At 33.3% G+C, this 20,906-nt stretch overlaps 1 protein-coding gene across 4 annotated transcripts in view; it reads left to right on the top strand.

Moving 5' to 3' along the window:
• LOC127847544 (uncharacterized) overlaps nucleotides 1-20,906 on the top strand; it is a 33,566-nt gene that overhangs the window by 6,109 nt on the left and 6,551 nt on the right. The window contains exons 1-2 of one of the 4 annotated variants that reach the window (XM_052379555.1): nucleotides 624-945; nucleotides 3,948-4,043. The exons of 1 other annotated variant lie outside the window; for it this stretch is intronic. The gene's annotated coding sequence lies outside the window, so the exon portion shown is untranslated. Of the gene's footprint in view, nucleotides 1-623; nucleotides 946-3,947; nucleotides 4,044-7,272; nucleotides 7,453-20,906 lie in introns of those variants that run through there. 2 more of the 4 variants (XM_052379549.1, XM_052379563.1) reach the window with 2 other exon arrangements.

Below are 20,906 nucleotides of genomic sequence, written 5' to 3'. Positions count from 1 at the left end.
TCAAGTCCACACAGGCTTATATGTGACGTCAAAACGTCAAAGTAGTTGTGCGTCAAGTCCACACAGGCTTATATGTGACGTCAAAACGTCAAAGTAGTTGTGCGTCAAGTCCACACAGGCTTATATGTGACGTCAAAACGTCAAAGTAGTTGTGCGTCAAGTCCACACTGGCTTATATGTGACGTCAAAACGTCAAAGTAGTTGTGCGTCAAGTCCACACTGGCTTATATGTGACGTCAAAACGTCAAAGTAGTTGTGCGTCAAGTCCACACTGGCTTATATGTGACGTCTCTTTTTGCAAATGAATGAAACCACGTTTCCCATATCATATCGGATTCCGGTTTAAAATAATCAAGTAAAACTTTTTCCACCCTATACCTCATGCCAAGAATTCCTACGGCTTCTGAAAAGTGATTCGTCCTCGGTAAATATGAATCGCGCAGCACGTATTGATATTGCTTTAAGACGAGATCGCAACTATCCCGGTATATTTAATGTTTCGTACGAATTGAATACAATTTAATTTAGCTTTAATAATTCGTTCTTCACTGCTTATCAAATATTGATTCTTCATTTGCGTTTTTGTAGACATCTCATACTAAAATATCCAAAGTACCTACATTTTTTTAAGTCGAGTTTAAATGTCATCGATACCGTAATGCCCAACTTTTTAATAGGCAAAGCAGTGGCTTTATGGTTGTGTTCATAACTATCTATTAAACCGGGTTATATGATCCTTGTTTGAGATATAATAATGTATTGGATTTTACTGCTTTGCGACATTTAAGCAGTAGCTTTTCGATCGCTTGGTATTCTGTGTTCTACTGAAGTCGGACAGGTTAAGCCATCGGTATTAGTTACGAATATGATCTTGATCTGACAAAGTTTAACATTTTGCTGCTAATTGATTGTGCTCCTGTTAGGATTACAAGCTGTGTTTTAAAGGTAAATTTCATCAAATGTATGGTGTTCCATTCAAGGAGTTCTTTTTAATAATTATTCAATTATTGAAATATTACATGTATTGTTTATATCTATGGTAAATGTTTACGTATACGAATTACATGTTGTAGTCTTATTTAAGGTTAAAGAAATGTATGTTTCAGACATGAAATTCAATACTTGGAGTTGTTTGAAAACCAATTACTGATTGGATCAATCAGGGATGAATAGTTGCTTATAACAGCTAATGAATTCATAATCCAATTGAACTGCGCTATTTGAAAACGGGCATAATGCATATGCGTATAACTGAGCTTGGGAAAATGGGACTTAATTGATGTGCGTAAAGTGTTGCCCCAGATAAGCATGTGCTCTCCGCACAGGCTCCTCGGGGACGAACTTTATGCATAGACCTGATTTTCGTTTACAGCAGAGACTAACTTGAAAAAAAATTAGAAAAAGTCCATAAAACGTAGAGTGCCGCCCTTGATAAGCATGTGCAGACTTCACTGGACTTATGTGGGAAGACCCTTTCCGGTCATGCATTAAGCTCTGTTTATGCAGCTCAATTTTTATAATTGTTATGATAAATGGCCTTATTGTTATCATTCCTATAACTATTAATATGGTTGATGTTATTATTATTTGTGTTATTATTTATAATACTATACTATTTTATATATTTGTTTTATATTTATGTTACATTTTATGTCGAATGTGAATATGTTTTGTTTCAAGGCCATCTGAAAATAATATATGTTTCTGTAAAGAAAATTACATGTCTTATAATTATGTAACCTTCGTTGAATAATGCTATAATCCAATTTACTTCAACGCCTTCGTCTTATATCCTCAGAGCTACGCGTTACAATTAAACCACAGGTTTTGGTATTTTAATTATTTTAGTTAGCCTTTACCGCGTTTTGAGTGTGTTGTACTATTTTCGCAACTTTTTCTGTTGGTTCAATTTTGTTTCGTACATATTTAGTTTCATGTTATGTTACGATTTAAACGTTAACTATAGAATAATTATATGGAAATTATGAAAGTTGTTGTCAAAGCTTAGCTCATATTGAGTCCCATTATGGATTACACGCTTGTCTGGTTACCGAGCAAAACATTCACACCGTCATAGAATAAGATATTACTATATTTCATAACTCTGTTTTAGTTTACGTTTTAATGATTATGACAAAATACGATATGTCAGCCTTCAAATTGATACGTGCTTGTTAGAAATTCGTTTTGATATTTAATGTCAAACATTTTAATTTCGAATCTTGACACATAAAGCTTAGTGTTGATCGGAGATAAAGTTTATTGAAAACATGCAATGCTTTAACATACAATTCGCATCACTTCAAAATATTATTGTTAGGACAAACTAATATTTTATATTTAATAGCCCTATAATTGAAACACAATTTAGCGTCGATATATATATAGTGCGATTTTGGTCACTTACTCCAGCGAGTATTAGAGATTGGAAAAAAATACTCCTTACCCCAACCCTCTATTACCCCCCTGCCTTCTTTTAAGACGTTTTCCATATATAAGACATTCTGGGATTAATCAAGCAGAATCGATCATCAATACCAAAAATCCGAGTATTCATTGGTAATTTAATGCAATGTAGCTTTATTGCCGTGTTCATCGGATCGGATTAAGATGTTACGATAACACAAATGCACAAACGTAAATTTAGTTAAATGGTCATCGACGATAATCATTATCATCAACAGCAGTAGATCAATCCTTCGCGTCTTCTTCTTTTAAACATTTCCAATATCATCATGACATAACCACGATAACCAACAACAATAATTCATAAAAACAACGACATCATTACAAACATTATCCTATATTAAAATAAATAAATTACAAGTTATTAAAATAATGATAATAAAAAACAATAACAATCACCACAACAACCTCATGCACCATCGTCATTATCATCAACATAATAAAGCACAACGAAAACAACAACAACATAAGACTCATCATCGTTTGTTTGTTCTTTTGATGTAACCGTTTTCGTCAGCAAAGTCATTTTCTGTGTGGACTGAGCTTCAATTTGAAATAAAAAAGACGGTAAATAACGAATCGCTGTTGCAATTTACAACCCCAGCTCTTCCCAACACCGTTGTACATGGTACATATATGCAAGGTTGTTTCAAAAATGATTCTGTCAAGTCAGTGTTTGTCCAACTGGAATCAGAATAAATAAGCTTCAATCCCTGGATACAGATTTGAACAAACAGGCATCCATAACACTGTTATTGAAAACTGGGAATGCGGGCATATAATTGAATGGAAACGAAATTGAATTCTGTTTGCAGAATGTATTAGAACTGGTCGCATGTAAATTATAATACGATTTGCTTAAGCTTAACGCACAATTATAAGGCGACATGGGTGACATAGCTGATGGACATTTTAAGTACATGTACATTTGAGCCAAGCTGTGGAAAACCGGTGCTTAATGCAGTCCGCACAGGCTAATCAGGGACGACACTTTCCGCATTAAATGGATTTTCGAAAAGAAGAGATTTTCTTTAAACAAACAATATCATGAAGCTGAAAGTGATTAGCCTATGCGAACTGACAAGTTAAATATGGGGCGACACTTTCCGCCATGACTTAATTTCATTAAGAAGATTCTTTCTTTCACTGAAAAATTATATTTAAGTGTCGTTCCTGCACAAATTAATCTGGGACGACACTTTCCGTACATGCATTAAGTCCAGATTTTCAAAAGCACAGATCAATTATTAAGTTAATCACTGCCTGTCATTTATTAAGTTTATCACTTACTGTCATGTACTTTACAAGCATTATTTTTCTGTATTTTAACTAGACTTTTAAACGAAGCGAATTCTAAATAAGGTATAGTTTGTAGAGCACGCTTTTTTAAGTTAAATTGAAAAAATTTCATAATTTACAAACACGTCTGCTTTTTCCTTTATACAACTATCATTTACAACAAACTAATTATTATCTTCTAGTAATACTGAAGACATACAGCAAACACCTGTGAATATTCCGTTCGCGTTAAATCCTGAAGTGCAATATTTTTGCCATAAATATGCGCATATAATCGTGTAAGTATACCACTTACTTTATGTCAAGATTATTGTACAAATAGTATTCTATTTTCACCAGTAATGAAAAAAAAAACAACGTTGTATTTAATTGCTTAATATGTCAATATTTATTTAAACTGCTAGGTTACATCGATTACATTAATTTATAAAATTTATGTTTTGAATGTCAGTAGTCAACTCGACTGCCGGAAACTTTTTCCTTTTAAATATTGCACGCAATTCACGATAAACGCTTAGGTGAAAGCATAACTTAAACGAAAATACTAGTCAGCTTTCAGGCATGCGCAATCCTTGAAAGTTTCAAGTGTGAAACAAATGGCGTCATTTGCCATTTAATAATATTTTCGAGAGGTTTGCGACACGAGAGCGCCTAATTTGAAATAGATACGCATGTCAATAAAGGCATTACGAAAGAGCTCAATTTAAAATATACACGAATGGCAAGCAAGGAATTACGAGAGCGCTCGATTTGAAATAGACACGCATTTTAAGGAAGCCATCATCGGAGCGCTCAAATTGAAACAGACAAGCTTGCCAAGCGAGACATTAAGAGAGCACTCAATTTCAGCCTGACCCGTATGGCAAGCAAGGCATAACAAGAGCATTAAATTGAAAATATGCAAATAGGCATACATTCGTCGAACGACATTTAAGTCTATGTGGTCGCTTAAAAAATTCACAAATGTAGGTCAAAGTATTCTACAGCATCGTCTTATTTCACTTGTGCTATGAATTGCATGCATTTTGAATGACTGTGAGCCTCTCTTTAAGCTTAATGTTTGTATTGGTCAGTGGCATCCAATATGTAAGATAGGACACTAATGCTTTAACAAACTGTTCATGATGTGTTATTGACGTGTGACCCTAAATGTACGCGTAACCAATTTTGCCCTGTCATTGCAGGAAATTTAATGGACGGTATGAATATTTAAAGACTTAATTTAAATGCAGCTTGGTCTTAGATGTTTATTCCGTAAGATCTAAGAGCTTATTCTTTATCAAAGCACGTATACTGGACAATCCCCAAAGTGTCGTTATTTGCACATTAATTTTCAGATAGCTAGATGAAAAGATGGATGGATGGATGGAAGGATTGGATGGATGGATGGATGGATGGATGGATGGATGGATGGATGGATGGATGGATGGATGGATGGATGGATGGATGGATGGATGGATGGATGGATGGATGGATGGATGGATGGATGGATGGATGGATGGATGGATGGATGGATGGATGGATGGATGGACGGATGGATAATCGGATGGATGGATGGATGGATGGATGGATGGATGGATGGATGATGGATGGATGGATGGATGGATGGATGGATGGATGGATGGATGGATGGATGGATGGATGGATGGATGGATGGATGGATGGATGGATGGATGGATGGATGGATGGATGGATGGATGGATGGATGGATGGATGGATGGATGGATGGATCGATGGATCGATGGATGGATGGGTGGGTGGATTTGGGTGGGTGGGTAGGTAGGTAGGTAGGTGGGTGGGTGGGTAGGTAGGAAGGTAGGTAGGTAGGTAGGTTCTTAAGAATATGACCTCATGGGTTGACATTATTTTTTAACCTTCTGTTTAGCTGGATATTTATATCCGGTAAGTACATTTATATTTGAAACTGCCCATTAATTATGTCAATATGATACTACGAGGCTTTTGATCGTTTTAAAAATTGTTTGTTTAACCACTTTAAAGTGATTAGGAACTCGGCTCACCGCTGTAACAATATTATGAGTGTTTAGTATAGTTGTTTACTTATGAAACAACTTAGAAATGCGGGTACATTATAGTTTGCACGCGTGCGCCTTTTTGTCACTGTGATAAGCCCTTTCATTTAAAGCTTTTCGGTCTTCAATACTAAATAGAAAATGATGTGCCGTTGTATCTGCATGATTGAATATCAATACCTTAGGGGAAAAATATTCACGTATATATGGTATGTTGTTTATGTTGTGAAGTTGTGTGGGTGTAGTTTTTACCGTTCGTTTTAGTTCAAACAAAGTCTTTCATTTTAAAAATAATATTTGGTTCCAGAAACCTAAGTTACAAATAATGGCAGTTGTCTTTCTTTAAAAGATCGAAGGATTTTGTTTCGACTCTTGTCTTTGTGGCTGTAAAAAGCATACGCAATTTCAAAGAGTTAATTGCGAAATTTATCATTCACAAGTTTCGTTCTAAATGAAAATAGGCTCTACTAATGAACGCGAAATATTATTACTCTTTTGAAAATGTACTTTTGGTTTTCTGTAGTACATTAATGTCATTTCGTGTATAGTTAAAAGTTAAACATGCTTTGATTTGCGATTTAAGTGAAACAATTTGGATGAATATGTATAGCAGTTTATTTATTAGTATTGGTTCCAAGATGTCTTCTAACTCACTCGTATTCTTTACAGAAAACACAACAAACTGCCAGTGTTTGCTATATTGCATGATGCGTTTGCATACCATCCTTAAATATTAGTTAATATTGTTCTAAAACTGTTTGCAATAAAAAAATGATTTTCGATTCTTCTGTGAAGATAACTAAAATCAATAGGTATACATTTAAGTTAAATACAAAGGGAAAATATACATATAGCAAACTTTCAAAACATACAGTCTTTAGCTGATAGAAATGACAGAAATATTTTGTAAGTGACACCGGTTATATGGTATTAGTGATAAATGAATTGCGAATTACACGTGCATCTTTTATATATTAACAAAACTTAACAAGTTCGTTTTTTTCGGATGAAGTCAGTAATTTGTCATACTTGCGCATACTGATTTACATACACATAGTGTTTAATGTTTTTTTTTGTTTAAAAACACTTAAACATGGAGAAATACAAATACTAGTATTGCAACATAAAAATATCTTTAATTGCGTGGAATATCATTGCGTGCATTCAGCGTTAATTAAATCCCCAATAAATGTGTCATCTTCTTTCCTTCTTCTTCTTCTCTCACGTATACTACTTCCACTTTAATCACAAAAACCATTATCATTCCTCACGAGTACCTGTACGCACACAAAAAACAACCACTGGTCTCTTGAGATATTGTTCAACCGCGACTTATTTAAAGAGATCAAATTCTAAATCGCAAAAATACATATGAACCACGTACTAACTATTCTCTTGCCAAGATCTGCAGTACAGCCACAACCATCGAGGTACGGATATGATAACTGGGCATAGAGTCAGGTTTTTTATATTGAACATAACGTTTATGCAACTATTACTGGGGAAGTCCGCGGATTGCGTTAAGTATTGCTTTAGATTAATCCTCTCTAGACGGTATTTAAAGTCAGCGCAATATTTCACAAGCTATATTAGACATATTTGGCTGTAAGATTGTGAATTCAGAACGTTCTTACCATGGAGCAGTTTTCAACAGGTACATATCTAGTGTATTTATTTGCATGTTTATTTTGTTTTGAAAAAGAAGGGTGTTCTTTAAACAATTATTTGTTCAACGCATAACTAATACCATCACCATCACATGTGGTCGTTTTCAGTTAGTTGTTAGATATGACTCGGAAATTTAATGTAAAAATAAGCTTATTTAAAAGAATAAAATTAAACATTATTTGAGTATGTCTATTTGTTGAATTTTACTATATTTTAATGAATAAATTATCTTTTTGTTCATAAATCCGCGAGAAAGTAATTTTAAACATCAGAGACTTGCAATCTTATGAAAATTAACCGTGCAATCTTTAAAGATGTGTATTGTATAGTATATTGAATTAACGCACTATCGTTATTTTCTGCTTTTTTACCTAAAGGATAATGATATATCTCTAAATCATACACGATAAACAGGGGAATAATTAGCTCCTATTACATCAATGGATTACACGGCTGATTAGATAGGGAATTAGCTCAATTCCACGTAATAGTAAGAGCTTTTTTTTAAATATTAAGCAAATCTATTATTTTCCATGAATGTATTATATACATATATATATATATATATATATATAAATGGAATTTTGGATTAAACGGTTTAATTATTTGATAATTGTAAGCAACACAATTTAAAACTCAAAACACGATAAATTTGTATAGTCCTATGCCATGTGAACAATCCTGATTTCAAGTGGAATTATTGACAGCGTTTCATTAATAAATATAATAATATAATAATATCATCATCATCATCATCATCATCATCATCATCATCATCATCATCATCATCATCATCATCATTAACAACAACAACAACAACAACATCATCATCATCATCATCATCATCATTGTTATTATTATTCAAACTTCTATAAATATATATATATATTACAATATTATCTTATTTTACATGTGAGCATGATTTAATATGCATGGATGCCAGCAATTTGCCAGACCTTTTGATAGCGCAGAATATCGCTTTTCTTAAAGTGATATTATGGGCATCTTACAGTTTTATAGGTGTCTATCGCAACCGTTGTTTATTTTTGGTGTTTTAACTTCATATACACTTATATTTGTTAATTCAGCATCAACATACAAAGAAAATATACCGGAAAGAGAAAAATAATGCATTTGAATATCATCCGTACTTTCGTTTTGACAACTGATGATTCGATTTACGATGTGAATCTAATGTAGTTTTAGTGCAGATTCGTTCATACGACACAAAGACACTATTTTGTTTTACGGAACATTTCGGCTTAGAAGACTCACCAGTCACGTAAAATACCGAATATAATATACATATTTTTTTAAACAACTGGTAGCAAGACGAGTTGCAGATAATTGGTCAGTAACCACATTTTAACTAACTCTATTGACCTGTTAATTCTTTTCAGCTCAATTCAACAGTTAAAACTGCCCATAATATCACTTTAATGAAGCATTTTAATGTACGTTTAAATGATAATGACAAAAATAATTTATGATAATGATTTAATTGAGATTGTCAGAAGTTCGTGTTTTTTTTTATATATATTACCAAACCTTTCATTGCCTTTCGACTCCTGACAACTAAAACTTAATGTTAATCGAAGACGGACGCTTACTAAACAGATATGCACGTCAGTGCTTTATTATATAATTCCTTTCACTTAGAAATTGTGTTCATTGCAAATACATGTACTAATAATTACTAGTTTAATTTTCACTAATTATCGTTAACCCGTCTGTGTCATTGACTCCAGCGATTATTTATGAATATAAAATAATGCGTCTTACCCCCCCCCCCCCCCTCCCCTCCACGTTTAAAGACGTGTTCTGTTCTGTTCTGTTCTGTTCATACGATATTCTTGGATTAGCCAAGCAGAATCGATCGTCAATAACTGCAATCCGAGTATTAATTGGCAATTTTATACACATGCAGTTGTGTGGCCTCGTTCATCAGACCGGATTAAGATGTTTAGATCACAGGAAGACACAAGTGTCGCAGTAGTAAAACGGTATACGGCGATTATCATTATCATCATCATCATCAGCAGCAACAACAACAACAGCAGCATCTCCATCTCCTTCAACTACTCAATATCATCATCATAACTACGAACACCAAGTACATTTATATGTAACAACCACGACATGATGGATAAAAAGTTACAAACGCATCTTTCTTGCAATTTACAACATCTACTCGGTCTTCCATCGTCCTACTTGGCAAAGATACGCAAGGTTATTAATAAATGATTCTGACAAGTAATTGCTTGTCAAACTGAAATGTGAACAATAATATCCAATTCTTACATTAAATTGTTTACCATAAAGGCATATATTGCACTATAATTGAAAACGGGTAGTGTACGCAAATCCTGGTATGGAAGTAAATTGAAATCTGTTTTACATTTATAAGAGTTTGCCACATATAAATTATAAAACCATTTGCGTGCTTAAACATAACACTAATCTATATGGCGAAACAGCTGTTAGAAATTGTGCGTAACATTTGTCCCGCGCTTTAGGAAAACGGGGCTTAATGCAGTCCGCACAGGCTAATCAGGAACGCCATTTTCCGCGTGAACTGGATTTTTAAAACGAACAGACTTTCTTTGAACAAAGTTTCAAGTTTCAAGTTTTAATTGGTATATCGGCAAAACGCCTTTGACCATTTACATACAAGTTAACTAAGTATAGTCAAAGTGCATCAGTACAATACACACACAATCATGCAAATAAACAAACACGAACTACAATGAAAGTGTTCAAACCTTATGTACAAACGTGTACGTATTAGCAGCAGCAACAACAAAAAAAGAGCAAACAAGTAATACATGTTTATAGACAATATAATTAGGGTTACATAAATATTTATTTAAGAAACAGCAAATGCTTGTAATTTTTCCTCACGGAGTTAAGTGGCATCGGTTATGAATGTGGCAACATTCTAAATGACTTTATTATGTTGACAAGATAGAATGTTTTTAAATTTTGTTAAATTTGGTCAGTTTGATCGAATACAATATTTTGTTCGTAGATCTTTATAGATTGGACACGTTAGAAAGAAGTGGTATTCAGATTCAACAACGTTTGAGTTACATAGCTACATGTGCGTTGGTCTCTTGGTATGTTATTATATCTACCAGTTTCTTTTTCAAGTTATGGGCGCTAAGTCTAAATCTTGATAAATTTTGTGTCTGAAATTTAGTATTGATGAAGTTTAAATATTTTTCATATGCGAATTCAGTCTTAAACATTCTGTAGTATTCTAATTCGGTTGGTTAAATATTGTATCATGCCAATTTTGGATAAATGTTTTTTTTTATTGTCTGGTTGATGTCATTAAAATAATTAAAATTGTTAATTAAATTATTCAATAAAAGTCCGTGTCCTAGATGTTCTAATTGTTGTTGTACAAAGGCACACCACAGTGTTTTGTTATTGTTATTATTATCCTAATAAAATAATTGTAAAGATTACATTGTTCATTATAAACAGTGTGCATAAGAGATTCAGGATTTTGTTTGATTTTTAACCAATAACTAAGTGCCCGTTGTTCGCATATAATAGAGAGAGGAAATCTGCCTAGTTCGCCTAGTACAGCGGCATTAGAAGTCTGAGAGCGCACACCAAGAATAGTTTTACAGAATTTGAAATGAAGTTTGTCAACTTCATCAATGTTGTAAATATCCGATATTTCAGATGCATATAAAATAATTGGTACCACTAGGAGTCGAACAGAGAAAGTTTTGTTTTAATATCCAGCTTAACTTTGCTAAAAATGGACGATAAATGGTTGTAAGCTTTTAAGGCTTGTTCATTATTTGCCTTAATTGCTTTTGATATATTACCAGTGAAGTGTAGTTTAAGGCCTAAATAAGCAAATTCATCAACAATTTCAATAGCCTGTTGGTTAATATTCCATCTAAATGTACAATTACTTTTCCTTTTTTCGAATATGCAAATTTTAGTTTTGTTTGTATTAATTTTTAATCCCCATTTACATGAGTATTGATAGATAGAATTTAATTGCAATCGTAGACTTTCTGGATTAGTGGTAAATAATGCAATGTCATCAGCAAATAATAACATAAATATTGATTATAAACGTACATCATTTTCAGTAAAACTATTAACATCAATACAATCATTAATTTCATTAATGAATAAAATGAATAATAAAAGTGATAATGGCTCACCCTGTTTTACTCATAACGTAACATCAAAAAGCTCCGAATAAGACATATCTTTATAATTTGTTACACAAGATTTAACATTTGATAGATTGACTTGATCATGTTTAACGTTTTACAGCTTATTCCTGCCTGTACTAATTTAATCCACAAAGCCTCGTGTATAACAGTATCAAATGCCTTTTCATAATCAATAAAAACGCAATAAAGTTTCGATTTATATATTATCATTCTCGCACCAAGAATTAATTCGATTGCGCAATGTAGTTGAAAATATTTTAGCTACGATATTTACTAAAGTAATCCCTCTATAGTTAGATGCAACATGTTTATCTCCTATTTTGAAAATAGGGATGATAGCGCCATAACACCAAGTTTCCGGATAAATGCCTTTATCGAATATGTAATTAATTTTTTTAAATAAACTCGTTGCAGTCAATAAAGAAGTCTGCAACATTTTTTGACATAACGGCGCTTTTATTACGTTTTAGATTTGATATTGTTTTTTTGTATTTCTAGAAGTGTTAATGGGCGATCTATATCATCAATATGAATTGTTTCACTTCTTGATGCGTACTCATCAGCATTGAACGATCTGTAATGAGGTGTGTTAGATAACTGCATAAAATGATCTATTAATTCATCGATGTTAACGTCATTTGTACAAGTCGTTATATTAAGTTTATATTTATTTATGTATTTCCAAAATTTCTTTGGGTTGGATTAACTTAAGGGTGACAGTGCTTTACTTTCTTTATTATAGTATTTTTTTTTTCAATAAGTTTTGTTTTACAATATATCGATCTGGCTTGTAAAAATGCCGTTCTGTTCGCAACTAATTGATCGTTTTTGTATATGCGTTTACAGTCATAGAACGATCTTTTATGACTTTTGCAGATTTGGTCGAACGAAAAAGATTTGCGTATATTTCGCGGTTTTGCACTATCGAAATTTAGAGTACGCCCATGTACCTGTATATCAGTTCACACAATTGATTAATACAAGTGCTAAAATTTTCATGTTTTAGGATTAAATTGTTAGTAATATTTCAAACATATTAGTTTTACTATTGAGTAGCATATTTAAATCGGCGGATTTATCATCATCCAAAGGTAACTTATTAAATAAAATATTAGAAGCATTCGGTTCTCAAAACCTACATGTAAGGACTAAATCTATTAAGCAGTGATCTGAAAATTGAGTAATGTCATTCACTTAAAAACTTAAGATACATGACAATCGATTAAAATTAACTATAACAAAAATCACCAAAAAAGCGATTGTGTCGTCTCTGATTTACCTGTGCGGACTTCAAAGGCTAATCTGGAACGACAGTTTCCACACATGCAATTTTCCCATTATATGCTCATGTATGAAGTTAATTACTGTTTGTCATGTATTTTACACGCATTTATTTGCTCTAAAATAGAGTTTCAAACGAAGCGAAGTCTGAACAAAGTATAGTTTGAAACGGGGTATCTTTTTTATAGATACATGTATATTGTAACATTTTTTAGATAGTTTGTAACATTTTGCATAATAGACAAAAACCACTTTTGAAAATGCGCTGCCTTAAATTACCATCCACATCAAGCTTATTATTATCTACTTGTAATACTGTAGAAATACTGCAAACAACGTTTGATTTTCAGCTCATGTAAAATCTCAAAATACGATATGATGTCATAAATATGTGCGAGTGTACTACATACTTCATGTCAAGAATAGTGTACAAATATTTTTTTCAACAGTATTCAAAAACAACGTTGTATACAATTGCTATGTCAATATTTATTAAAACTGTTATGTTACATTGATAACATCAATTTATAAAATATTATGTTTGAATGCCAATTGTCGACAAAACTGTCGCATTATTTTACCTCTGAAGTAGTGAATGCGATTCTCAAAACACACAGAGGTATAATAAGACGTTTAACCCCCTTCATGCCTAGTGGACTCATCCGTCAAAATTGGATCAGTTTAGTTCCAAAGTTAGGGATGTCTAGTATATTAATTTCTATATTTAGAATATTTCTTACAGAAATTCCTCTAAGCAAACAGCACAGACCCTGATGAGATGCCGCATCATGCGGCGTCTCATCTGGGTCTACGCTGTTTGCCAATGCATTTTTTCTAGATGCTAGGCATAAATTGGTTAACAAGTATACATGCGACTTGCCTTTCAGGCCAGAAAAATCAATGAAAGGCCACATTGTAAAAAATGGCGTCGGTTGCCATTAAACCATCTTTTTGAGAGATTTTCATCATTTAACATACAAACCGATATCAGAATGATAACTAGTGGGCGAAGCCTTAAATGCAAGTTTAACTTGCAATTTGTATCGTGCAGTATCTAAATGCATTGAGGCATATAGGCAATAGGCATTAATAAGAGCGAACAATTCGAAATACACACGCACGCCAAGCAATGCATTAAAGGAGCGCTCAATACACACGCACGCCAAGCAATACATTACAGGAGCGCTCAATACACACGCACGCCTAGCAATGCATTACAGGAGCGCTCATTACACACGCACGCCAAGCAATGCATTACAGGAGCGATCAATCTGAAATATACCCGTTTTTACAAGCAATGCATACGTTCTTTGAACGACGTTAAAATACGTTATGGACGTTATTCACTCGTGCAGTAACGTATGCTTGGCAAGACATGAATTTTTAATGAGTATGGTACTATTTAAAAGGCTCAATTTCTGTATTTGTCAGGGGATTTCCTGTCGAAAGAAAGGATGCTTATGCTCCGATAAAGTGTTCCTTATGTGTTGTTGACATTAGGATTGTAATGTAAAACGCAACCAATTTTGTAAGCCTATAAGCGTCGTCATTGTAGGAAATTTTAATGTTGATGTGTATTTAAATTCTAAATTTAAATACATCGTGGTCTAAAATGTTTACTTCGTAAGACCTAAGAGCTAATACTTTATCAAAGGACCTATTTCATTAAATTCAACGAAAATAGACGTTTAAATGTAAGGCCCCGATTTGCGAACAATTTAAAGCCACAATTTAAAGCCACAATCAAATGGTCTGTTATATTTGCTCACTGGACATTCCCAAAGTGTTGTTATTTGCACATATTTAACACGTAATTGACGTAGGAGTTATTACAGTTTTATCGGTGACCGCGTTTGTGGATATTATTTTATATCTTTCTGTTTAGTTGGAATTTCGTTTTCGGGACGAATAACCATATTTATATTTGAAAGTGACCATTTGTGTTATTCATATTTTACCACTCTGCTTATGATAGTTTTTAAAATGGTCATGTTTGGTTAAATAATTAAAATTAATAAGCAACTCGGCTCACCGCTGTAACAATATTATCGGATTATTTGGGGGGGGGGGCATTATTGTTTTCTTACACAACAATTAGATATGCCGGTCAAATACTAGTACAGCTTTTCCTAAAGCCACACACGTGTGCCTTTTTGTGTCAAGTTCTTTCATTTAAGACGTCTCCATGGAATGGAGATGATCTACCGCTATATCTTAATAATTGAGTATTTAATGCTTCGGGAATACCTATTTTTACGTATATATGCAATATTAATCATTTCGTGTATGCCTTTTGGTGTTTTAGCCGTTCGTTCAAGTATAGATAGAGTCTTATATTTTTACTATAATATTTGGACCCAGATATTTAAGCTAAAAATAACACATTAAGTGCATGAATATTTTGAAGAGCAATATATTCTATCTCAATGACTTGTCCTTGTGGCTGTCAAAAGCATACGCACTCATGTCGTTGCAATCAATGCATAAAAGAAACGTTTTGAAGATTATCAGAAAAAAAGAATTTCAAAGAATATAGTCTCATCTATACTTGCTTTTCAAGGAAACATGTTTCAGCATTTTGAAATATGACGTTCATTTCAATTAAAGTCAATTCGATGTATCAAAAGGTGCCGTTATATGCTTATAAATTTGATAACTAATTATGCGATTCATATAAAGAACTCGTGACAAGTTCTACCGCGCATACAAACTATAAAAAGCATGTATTGATCAGTTGACGCAAAAAAAGAATTTAAAAGAGTTAATTACGAAATCTATCATTCACAAGTTTCGTTATATTTATCAAGTAGACTAAGCGTTGATAATAAAGAACGCGAAATATGATCACTATTTTGTAAATGTACCATTGACATTCTATTAGTACATGGTGTCGTGTCGTGTGTTGGTAAATGTTTAACCCATTTATGCCTAGTGGACTATCCCATCCTTCTTAATTGGATTAATGTATTTCCAAAATTAGGGGTGTATAGTATATTTCTATATTTAGAATATTTCTTACAAAATCATGCGGCGTCTCATCTGGGTCTACGCTGTTTGCAAAGGCATTTTTTCTAGACGCTAGGCATAAATGGGTTAACATGCTAACTAGCCTGTAAATTTAAGTGAAACTAATAGGATGAATATTTATAGCAGTTTATGATTTAGTATTGTTTGCAATATATCGTGTAACTTACTCGTATTCTAAACAAAAATAAATACCAACTGATGATGTTTTAAGTGCACCCTGCGTTTGCATACGAACTTGAAATATCCGTTTTAATATCGTAGCATCTTTGTGATCGAATTCGATTTTTTTCCCAGCACAGCATGATTGTCAATTTGACGGTTACAATAACTAAATTTATTACGTATATGCCTGATACTGTTTGTGCATCGTCATTTTAAGGATAAATCATTAGTTAATACGTCAGAAATGTGTAATATATATTACAAAAGCAAGGCAATATGTATTAATTTTGAAAGGTAAATACTGTTCTTAAAAACTAAAAATTATACGATTTTTTTTTAATCAATATATTCAGATACATACTAATTTTGCTTGTAGTTAATTGTAAGAAATTGGCATATTCGAAACAAGTATGTCTTCAACATATGAAATAATTGTAATGTTTTCTGAATTAACTAAAATGTGATTGTTAAATTGTGCTTTGTCAGGACTAACTATGATTCTGCTATAATGCACACATCGATGTAATTGATATAAGGTGCATCAAATAAACTATCCGAAAAATTTGAACGAATGCCAAATTTTTAACTTACTGATCTTAATATAAATTTCGGAGGTCATTATTGAAACAATGGAAGTAATAAATCGTTAATGTATAGATGAGTATCAATTTTCGGTCAAGGTATTTAAAAAAAAGTCATAATTTAAATAATGCATTCGAACCACGCACTAATTATCTGCAGGTAAAACAAAGCCGTTATGTTTTAAAACGGTTAGAGTATGCAAATAATTCCATGAAAGCAACTAGAAATATGTGTGTACTTTATATTAGCGGTGGCCACATTTAAATTATAAAAAAAACATATTTGTACTTAAGCATACAACAGACGAAAAATACTACATGGATTACAAAGCTGTTGGAAATTTGGCATTACATTTGAGCCGCGCTCGGAGAAAACGAGGCTTAATGCGTGTGCTTAAATTATCGTCTCACATTAGCCTGTGCAGTTTGCACAGGCCAATTAGAGACGACACTCTTCGCTTCTACTGGAAATTTTTCAAGAGAAGAGACTTCCCTTAAGCAATAAAACCATACAGTCCGAAAATGTCGTCCCTTATGAGCCTTTGCGGACTGCAAAGGCTAATCCGGGTCGACACTTTGCGCATGTGCACAAATCTAAACCTCCCAGAACACGGCTCATTAATGAAGGTTATTTCTGTTCGTCATGTACTTTGCAGGCGAAACTTAAGTAGTTTCAACCAAAGCGAAGTAATACTGCTACATTTTGACATAATAAACCAATGATTATTTGAATTGATAATTGAATTAAAGTAATACTGAGATCATGCAATTGACACTCATTCCAAACAAGACATTGCGACCGAGGTAAACTTGCATTGAACACGCATGCAAAGTGATGCACACATTCGTCAAACGATGTTTAAGTCGATAGGGTCGCGTAAAATAAGTTCTTTTGTCGTACTAATCTACTACTTACACTCTAGCTGTAACTCATGCGAGGAAGGACACGCATTTTAATCTATCTCAAAGGCTCGTTTGCTGTACTGGTAAGTGGAATTCATGTCGTGAGAAAGGATGCTTATACGTCAAAAACTGCTTCAGAAAGGCGGCCCTTACGTGTTGTTGACATGCGATCCTTAATTTAAAACAAGACGGATTTCGTTAGCATCTATGTTTTATCATTTCACACAATTCTTTGTGTAAACTATTAACCCATTAAGAACTTAGAGCTACTAATTTATCAAAGCACGTTAATCGTGTAATTCAATGAAATCGTTGTGTACATATAGGAGACGCGTTGCGAGCAATTTAACCCATGTATGCCTAGCGACTAGAAAAAAAGGCCTTAGCAAACAGCGTAGACCCAGATGAGACGCCGCATGATGCGGCGTCTCATCTTGTTCTGCGCTGTTTGCTTAAAGGAATTTCTGTAATAAATATTCTAAATATAGAAATAAATATACTAGACATCCCTAATATTGGAAATACATTGATCCATTTTAGAAGTATGGGAGAGTCCACAATGTATACATGGGTTAAAGCTGCCATCCAATTGGTCTCGTCATATTTGCCTACTGGACACTACAAGTGCCGTTATTTGCATAGGCGCTCGATGTCAATGACAATGTTGTTTTTTTATTATTTATTTTTTAGCTACCCGTTGTTTATTATTATGCATACACAAACTAAAATAATAAAAATCTTCCGACAAACGTATTCTTAAAAAAAAAGATAGTTCGACTATGTACATAGATATTGACAAGGTAAATCACTCGCCATTTTCTAAAGCAACGAGAGTGCGTCATTATGCATAACTAAATCGCTGTCACCCCGCTCGCTCATTGAATTGCGTGCACAGGCCGGGAACCTCGCTCTTTATACACAATAACAGCCACTTAACACTATGGGCGCCAGATTTGATTTTTGACGTGCTGATTTTTTCTGGAAATCACCATGGCAGACGAAATCAAGTTAAACAATTGATAAGGATGATTCATGTGTATGCAATTTACATTATATTTTGTTGATTACCCCATTAAGTGAGTGAAACAATAGTTACAGGGATTTATCGAATCGTCTGTGGAGGTTTCTGTTGAAACTGAAAGTAGATAGAGAAAGAGCGAGGTTCCCGGCCTGCGCGCGCATATCAATAAGCTAAACACGTGTGCCTTATTTGTCGCTGTGACAAGCCCTTTTATTCATGGCTGCTCTGTCCTTTAAATGAAATTGAAAATTATGTACTGGAATACATGAATGTTTGAATACTTATACCTTACTGGTGAAACTATGTACATTGTTATGGTATGCTGTTCATTTTTGGGTACGTTTTGTTGTTTTCGCCGTTCGTTTGAGTGAAGACAAAATATTTTCTTTTTACTGTAATATTTTAATCTAGATTCTACAACTCTAAATTACAAAAACATGTGAATGAGTCTTTTAAAGACCGACGGATTTTATCCTAATACTACTTTTCCTTGTGGCTGTAAAAAGCACATGCATTCATGTCGTTACAATTAATTCATTCGGGAAACGTGTTGAAAAAAGCAAGAAGAAACGATTCAAAAAGCACTCAGTCCATTCTATAGCTGCCATTCAATGCAACCTTTTTCGTTTAGCACTTTGGGATATAACGCCAATTTAAGCAAAAAAGGACAGACGGCATATCAAAAGATCACGTTATAATTTGGTGATACTTACAGAGAACCCGTGACTACAACGTATATGAACTCTAAAAACATGTATTGATCATTTGACGCAAATACAAGAATTTAAAAGAGTAAATTACGAAATCTATCATTCACAAGTCTCGTTCTATTTATCAAGTAGACTAAGCCTTGATAATAAAGAACGCGAAATATGATCACTCTTTTGAAAATGTACCATTGACATTCTATAGTACATTGATGTCATGTCATTTATAGTCACATGTTTAACGTGTTCGTTAATAATGAAAACGAAATATTATCACTCTTTTGATAATGTGTTATTGGTTTTCTATAGTACATTGATGCAATGTCTTTGTGTTTTGTCACATGTTTAACATTCTAACTGGCCTGTACGATTTAATTAAGTGAAACTAAAAGGATGAATATATATAGCAGTTAATATATAAGTATATTAACTGATATTCTGTGAATTAAGTATACTATCAGAAAAATTTGAAAGTATGCCAAATGTTTAACTGATTGATACTTATTATAAATTGCGGTGGTCATTATAAAAACAATGGAAGTAATTGATGTGCAGCCGAATATCAATATATCGGTCAAAGTATTGAAAAAAAAACAATTTATGTTTGTAAACGTTACATATTAATGTTGGTTATGATGATGAATACGACGACGATGACGATTATTCTGAAGCTGCTGCTGCTGTTGCTGCTGCTGCTGCTGATGATGATAATGATTTATAATGTTGGGACATAACATGTAAAGGGGCTATATATTTGAAGGGGGGGGGGGTGGGGGGGGTAAACAAAGAAATGACCCCGTGCCATTCTACTTAATGAAGCCATAATCATTCATAACATGCACATGTACGTAGACATCCATCATCTTTAAGATGTTATTCAACCGTGACTAACTTAAAGAGATCGAATCACAATTCACAAAATGCATATTTGAACCACGAACCGAATATCCTCTTGCCAAGATCTTCGATTTAGCCACGACCATCGAGGTACGAATAGGATAACGGGGCAAAGAGCCAGGTTTTATTTGATATTGAACATAATTTATATGCAGTTATTACTTGGGAAGTCCACGGATTACGTTAAGTAGTGCTGTAGATTATTCCTCACCATACGGTATATAAGGTCAGCGCAAAAAGTTAAACAGACACATGTGGCTGTAATAGTGTGAATACACAACATTCTAACCATGGGACAGTTTTTATCAGGTACATTTCAAGTGAATTTTCTTTGCAGAATTTGTTTATTTTGATAAAGAATGGTGTTCTTTAAAAAAAAACATATACAATAAATACACCGTCAATTGGTCGTTTTCAGTAAGTTGTCTGATATGACTGAACGTCAAATACTCAATGTAATATGGTTATTTAAAATAATAAAAGCACTCTTTAAAAAATATATGAGTATGTGTACGTGTAAGATTTTACTATAGTTTAAATAATAAAGTATAATTTTATCAATTAATTGCGAGAAAGTTATAATCAAATTAAACATCATTAAATTTAATTTCATGAATAAGATCATAATTTTAATCCGGATTTTAGTGTTGGTGCTA

The sequence above is a fragment of the Dreissena polymorpha genome, chromosome 1, assembly GCF_020536995.1.
Source record: "Dreissena polymorpha isolate Duluth1 chromosome 1, UMN_Dpol_1.0, whole genome shotgun sequence".
Classification (NCBI taxonomy): Eukaryota; Metazoa; Mollusca; class Bivalvia; order Myida; family Dreissenidae; genus Dreissena; species Dreissena polymorpha.
This window is presented reverse-complemented; position numbering and strand designations above follow the sequence as displayed.